Source organism: Ursus americanus, chromosome 4 (assembly GCF_024610735.1).
Source record: "Ursus americanus isolate L20-20 chromosome 4, mUrsAme1.1.p, whole genome shotgun sequence".
NCBI classification, from domain to species: Eukaryota; Metazoa; Chordata; class Mammalia; order Carnivora; family Ursidae; genus Ursus; species Ursus americanus.
The window spans coordinates 37724691-37731596 of record NC_142130.1 but is presented as its reverse complement, the minus strand read 5'-3'; positions in this window follow the sequence as shown (position 1 = coordinate 37731596).

Sequence of the window (6906 nt, the reverse complement as noted above, 5' to 3'; positions counted from 1 at the left end):
ACCAACAACACAGGCATTTTAACTCTGATAAATTGATTTTAAAGTTTACATGGTAAAACAAAGGGCTATGAAAAAGTCAAAACAATTTTGAGCAAAGTTCAATGGCTCATGCTACCTGATTTCAAAACTTGCTATAAAGCTGATTCCAGAACTTGCTATAAAGACAGCATAATGTTAGCATAAGGATAGGTAAATGGATAAATGTTACAGAATATGGGGCCCAGATATAGGCCCATACATTTACAGTTAATTGACTTTTGACTACGGTAGCAAAGCTGTGTAATGGGGAAAGGAAAGTCTTTTCAATAAATGGTGCTAGAAAAACTGAATAAATAAAGGGGGGGAAATGAGTCTTGATATCTACATCACACCAAACACAAAAATTAATTTGGGTTGGATCTCAGAATTAAAAGCTTAAACAATAAATTTCCTTCAATAAAACATTGGAGAATGTCTTCATGACTTATCTGCAGAGGACCCAAAAGATACTAATCATAAAAAAAAAAAAAAGCCTAATATGCCTACAGATTCTTCTGAGGAGAGGTTTTTTTTACCATTATGACCAATATGGACACAAAACCCAACACAGCAAGGTCTCGGGCTTCTGAAATAGGCTTTCGTGTTTCATTGAACACTTTTCTCAAAAGGAAAGTCTTACTACAAACCTCCCGTCTCACTTCCTTGCACAGTGCAGGGAGCAGAGATGTGCACTACGAAGTTAAGAAGTGAGGCATCCACTCGCACTGGGGATACTCAGCAAAATGGCAGAGTGGCCAGCTCCGAAGTCCTGCCCCTCCGCAGAAACACTGAGGAACAAACAGCAACTATTAGAACCAACATTGCCAGAACTCTTGAGAAAAGTCAAAGGTTTATAACAACCAAGCAGATGCTGAACCAAGAAAAGGACAACTTAAAAATGGTAGGAAAGTGATCACGGGACTTCTGGGGAGGATGGCAGAGTAGGAGGGGCCTAGGCTCACCTCATCCCACAGATACACATATATAACACCCACATCAGTATAAATAGCCCAGAACATGACTCAAAGACTGGCAGAACAGACTGTCCACAGCTAAATGTAGAGGAGAGGCCACAGTGAAAATGGCAGGAAGGGCGATGACGTGATCGGGAACTAAACTGACCTAAGGATGGTCTGCAGGAGGGAGGGACCCACTGGTTGGGGAAAGGAGAGGAGCAGACCCCAGACCAGGCACCCCAGGCACAAGGGACCTGTACTGGGAAGACGAATCCTCATAACATTCGGCTTTGGAAACCATATGACCTAACCGTGCATTCTTACAATCAGTGGGGCTTAACAGCTGGAACGTTAAAAATTAGTGGCCCACCCCTGGGACAGCTGGAGGGTGATAGGAAACGGAGTCCCTGCCCTTAAAGAGACAATGAAACAAACAGCCCCATGGAGATACAGCATAGAAGCAGCTGTTTGAATGAAAAATACTTGGCATATAGGGGAAGGAGATTTGCTCAGGAATCTCAGAGCATATGCTGGAGGGGCAGGGATCTTTGGGAGACTTCAGCAAGAACAAAAGAGCTGGTGGATACCATTTCCCTCCCCTGCCCTCTCGCCTGCCTGCAGGGTACCAGCACAATGTGAACACTCTCACCTAGCTTGCTAACAATGCACCGTCACCCCCACCCCCTTCTGCAGACTGCCCTCTCCAGCCCAGCCTTAGCAGGAGTCTTCCTAGGTGGCTGCAGTTTCCCTCCCGCAGCAGACCAGGTGGGACCTTGCTGGCACCACACCCCCGAGGCCCCATATTCTCCTGCAGATCCACCCCATCAAACACGCCCTTGGCAGGAGTCCATCCAAAGCAGCGCCACAAGCCTGGCAGCGTGCAAGTAGGCCTGACCAGGGTCAGCCCACTCTAAAGTGACTTCTGCCCCAGAGAGAAGGGAAGAAAACCACACATACCAATTTGACTGCAGCCCCAGCAGTGGGCCGAGGCAGACATCTGGTCTAACTACAGGCCCCACCCACCAAGGAAAGCTTCCCAGGGGACAACAGAGGGAGAGCGCCCTGCAGTTCTGTGCCTCAACTCAAGCCAAGGCAGCCCAGACTAGCTCATTAATAGCACAGGGACCAAGCCTTGCCCACAAAATGCAGATGACTGGACTGAAGGCAAATATAACTCTGCCACAATAGTCGGGCACACACGACACACACAGACACCCCCGAAGTGCCAGGTTCTGGTAAAGAGGGGATATTGCACCACAGGGCATTATAGGACCTCTTCTTCATAAGTCCGTGACTTTCAAGAGGAGGACATATAGCTGACTTCCCTAACACACAGAAACAGACACAGAGTTACGCAAAATGAGGAGACAGAGGAATATGTCCCAAATGAAAGAACAAGACAAAAATCACAAGAGAGTTAAGTGAAATGGAGATAAATGACATGTCTAATAGAGAATTTAAAGAAATGGCCATAAAGATACTTGCTGGACTTGTGAAAAGAATGGAGGATCTCAGTGACACCTTCAACAAAGAGAAAACATAAAAAAGAACCAATCAGAGATGAAGAACTCAATCATTGAAATTTCAAATGCACTAGAGGGAATAAATAGTAAACTGGAGGAAGCAGAACAGGTCAGTGACCTGGAGGACAGATTAGTGGAAAGCAATCAAGCTGAATGAACAGGAGAGAGAAAAAAATAAAAAATAAAAATAGATTAAGGGAACTTAGCCACACCATCAAGCATAATAACATTCACATTATAGAGATCCAAATAGGAAAAGAGAGAGAAAAGGGGGGAGAAAACTTTATTTGAAGAAATAATAGCTAAAACCTTCCCAAATCTGGGGAAGGAAACACAAATTCAGATCCAGGAGGCACGGAGAGCCCCCCCCAAAATAAACCCAAGGAGGTCCACACCAAGACACATAGTAAAAAATGGTAAAAAGTAGTGATAAAGCAGCACAAGAAAACAGTTACATATAAGAGAAACCACATAAAGATATCAATTGGTTTTTCAGCAGAAAACAGGCCAGAAGAGAGACATGATATCATCAAAGTACTGAAAAAAAAAAAAAAAAACAAAACCTGCAGCCAAGAATACTCTATCCATCAAGGCTATCATTCAGAATAGGAGAGAAGAGTTTCCCAGACAAATAAAAGTTAAAGGAATTCATCACCACTAAAAACCAGTCTTACAAGAGATGTTAAGGGGACTCTGAGTGGAAAGGAAACACCATAAGCAGGAGTAAGAAAAGTAGGAAGCCCAGAAGCAGTGAAATTAAGTATGTCTATAAAAATCAATCAAGGGATTCACAAAATAAAAGGATGTAAATTATGGCTCCATATACCTAAAATGTGAGGGGAAGAGGAATAAACATTTAGTGCTTTTAGAATGGGTTCAAACTTAAGCGACCACCAACTTTAATATAGACTGCTATGTGCGTACGACGTTACATATAGACCTAATGGTAACCACAAATCCAAAACCAGTAATAGATACACAAAAAAATAAAGAGAAAGGAACCCAAGAACATCACTAAAAAAAGTCCGCAAACCATGAGAGGAGAGTAAAAGAACAGAGAAGAACTACAAAAATAATCATAAATAAGTAACAAATGGAAATAAATACAGACTTATCCATAATTACTTTGAATGTAAATGGATTAAATGCTCCAGTCAAAAGACATAGGGTGATGGAATGGATAAAAAAAGGAAGATCGAGCCCCATGTTGGGTGTAGAGATTACTTAAATAAATAAAAATAACTTTAAAAAAAACCATCCATCCATATGCTGCTTAAAAGAGACTCATTTCAGATCTAACGGCACAAGCAGATTGAAAGTAAAGAGATGGAAAACATTTCTCATGCAAATGGAAGTGAAAAGAAAGCCAAGTTAGCAATATTTCTATCAGACAAAATAGACTTTAAAACAAAGACTGTAACAAGAAATAAAGAAGGATGCTATGTAATCATAAAGGGAACAATCCAACAATAAGATATAACAATTGTAAATATTTATACACCCAACACGAGAGCACCCAAATACATAGAGCTGCTAATAATAAACATACAAGTGATCAATAGTAATACGATACTAGTAGGGCACGTTACCGCCCCACTTACAACAATGGACAGATCATCCAAACAGAAAATCAACAAGAAATCGGGGGCTTTGAATGACACACTGGACCAGTTGGATCTAAGAGATACATTCAGAACATCACATCCTAAAACAGTGGAATACACATTCTTATCAAGTACACGTGGAGCATTCTCCAGAAGAGATCACATGTTGGGCCACAAAACAAGCCTCAACACATTAAAAAAATCTGCAGTCGTATTATGCATCTTTTCCATCTACAACACCATGAAACCAAAAAACAACCATAAACAAAATCTGGAAAGAACATACATCCATAAAGGTTAAATAACAGGCTACTAAACAATGAATGGGTCAACCAGGAAATCAAAGAGGAAATCAAAAAATACATGGAGACAAAGGAAAACACAATGGTCCAAAATCTTTGGGATGCAGCAAAAGGGGTTCTAAGAGGGAATTCTACTCTATAGTTAGGAGTCTATTTCTTGGTTTGCCTCCCCCCCCCCCCCCCCCGCCCCTTTGCTGGTTTACTGATGGTTACCGGAAGGGAGGTCGGTGGGGGGACGGCTTAAAGAGGTGATGGGGATTAAGGAGTGCGCCTGTCCCTGATGAACACCTTGTGTCGTACGGCAATGTTGAGTTACTGTACACCTAAAACTAATATTACACTGCATGTTAACTAGAATTTAAATGAAAACTTTAAAAAAGAGAGGGAAGTTTATAGCAATACAGGCCTACTTCAAGAAGAAAAATCACCAACAACCTTACCTTATACCTAAAGGAGAAAAAGAACAAAACCCCATACCAGCAGAAGGAAGGAAATAATAAATATTAGAGCAGAAATAAACAAAATAGAAACAACACAAAACCAAAAAAAAAAAAAAAAAGATCAGTGAAAACAGAAGCAGCTTATTTGAAAAGATCAACAAAATTGATAAACCTTTAGCCAGACTCCTCCTAAAAGAAGAGAGAAAGAGGGCTCCAACAAAACCGGAAATGAAAGAGGAGAAATAACAAACACGACCACAAAGAAAGATTTAGAAAGGAACCTGCTTGCCCGGGTGGGGACACGTGTTCAGAAACATGTGCCGCCTACATGAGCGCCCCCCAGAGGAATCGGAAGAGATCGTAAGGAGGACCCCTTGTCTGGGTGAAACACACACCTGTTCTCACGCTCCACCACCCCTGCGCTGCTGTTCTTTCCAAATATAAATATTCCTTGACCAGGTAACACATTCCGTGAACTCACCCTGGGGAAACTCCCGCGGGTGGTCAGATCTGTTCTCCCCTGACGAGTGGCTCAGGAGCTCCACGTTTCGGGGCTGCCACGGAAGCCGTGCAGAGCGGAGGGCGGGGACTCGCCAGCTGCGCCGAGGCCGACTCAGACCCTCGTCGCGGGCATCCCTGTGCCGCGCTTACCCAGGGTGGCGCCTTTCCCGGCTGTTGCCCCGCAGCCTTCCTCCCGCCTGCTGGTCCACGGGCTCCCAAGAGCCCCAGAAGATCCCTGAGAAGAGTGTCTTTGCCCTGTTCTTAGTCTCCCGTTTCTGCTGTAAATAATTCACCATTTTTATAGGCAAGATAAGGCCAGGCCCTTGTGAGCCGGGAGAGATTCGAGAGATGATAAAAGCTGTGTATTTTGCCCACAGCCCAAGGACTTCTGCCAAGCTGCCCCACCTGAGCTGGGATCCTGCCCCCCTTTGTGCCCCTAGGCACAGAAATGCCTTTCTTTACAAAGGTCTACTTTTTTTTTTTTTTTGAGACTTTTTTTTTAGAGTGGTTATAGGTTCAGAGAAAAATGGAGAGAAAGGTACAGCACTGCCCATCTGCTCTCCGTCCTTGCACAGGCTCAGCCTCGCAGCCTGCCCGTTTCCGACGTCCCCCAGCAGAACGGTACGTTTGCTGCAATCAGTGAACCAACACGGACACATCATAATCACTCAAAGTCTATAGTTTACATTAGAGTTCACTCTTGGTGATGTCCATTCCATGGGTTTGGATAAATGTTTGTTTGATGACATGTAGCCACCATTACAGTATCATACAGGAGTGTTTTCTCTGTCTTAAAAATCCTCTGTGCTCCCAGAGAGGCCTACTTTTAATCTCAGGAATAAAGGTTTCCTGGAGTCAGCTCCTAACCCTTTTCAGCCTTCCACCCCCGGCTGTGGTCCTGGCCTGTTGGTCATAGCTTTGCTGGGCCCAGAATATAGCCCCCAGGGCGCCCTAGACAGGCTGCTTCCACCGTGAGCCCAAGCCAGTATTTCATCTCTCCCAGGTCCTCCCTGTCCAAGGCCCAAGCCAACCTCCCAACCAGTGGGATTTATAATCCAGTGCTCCCCAGCGCTAGCAGAATCCCCTGTGGACAGACAGAAACGGGACTGAAAGAAAGGAGTCCCATGGCCATGGGTCACAGTCACCGCTGCTGGCTGCAGCCCCGTAACAGTGAGACGTGTGTACTGTTGTATTTCTGCATTTGGTTGAGGACAGCAAGTTGAGCAACTGCTTGATAAACGTTAACCCTAGACTCCAATTGTTCTCACATCCAGGACGGGAAAATTGAGGGGAAGAGAAGAAACCAGTTTAACTAAAAAACAAGAAAACCATACTTACTCCTGCTTTTCTTATCAGGAGGGCTGGATTAAAATATCTAATTCAAAATAAAAACAATTTAAATCAGAAGCAAATGTAAGGAAGTCCAAATTTTCCCAAGAAGATGGTACTAATTGTTTGGAAAGCTCTAATTCTTATCCCTGTCCAGGGAAACTGATTAGTTTCCTTCCCCCCACCCCCTCCTCCTCCCCTCTTTCCTTCCGCCAAGACCCAGCTGTACTGTT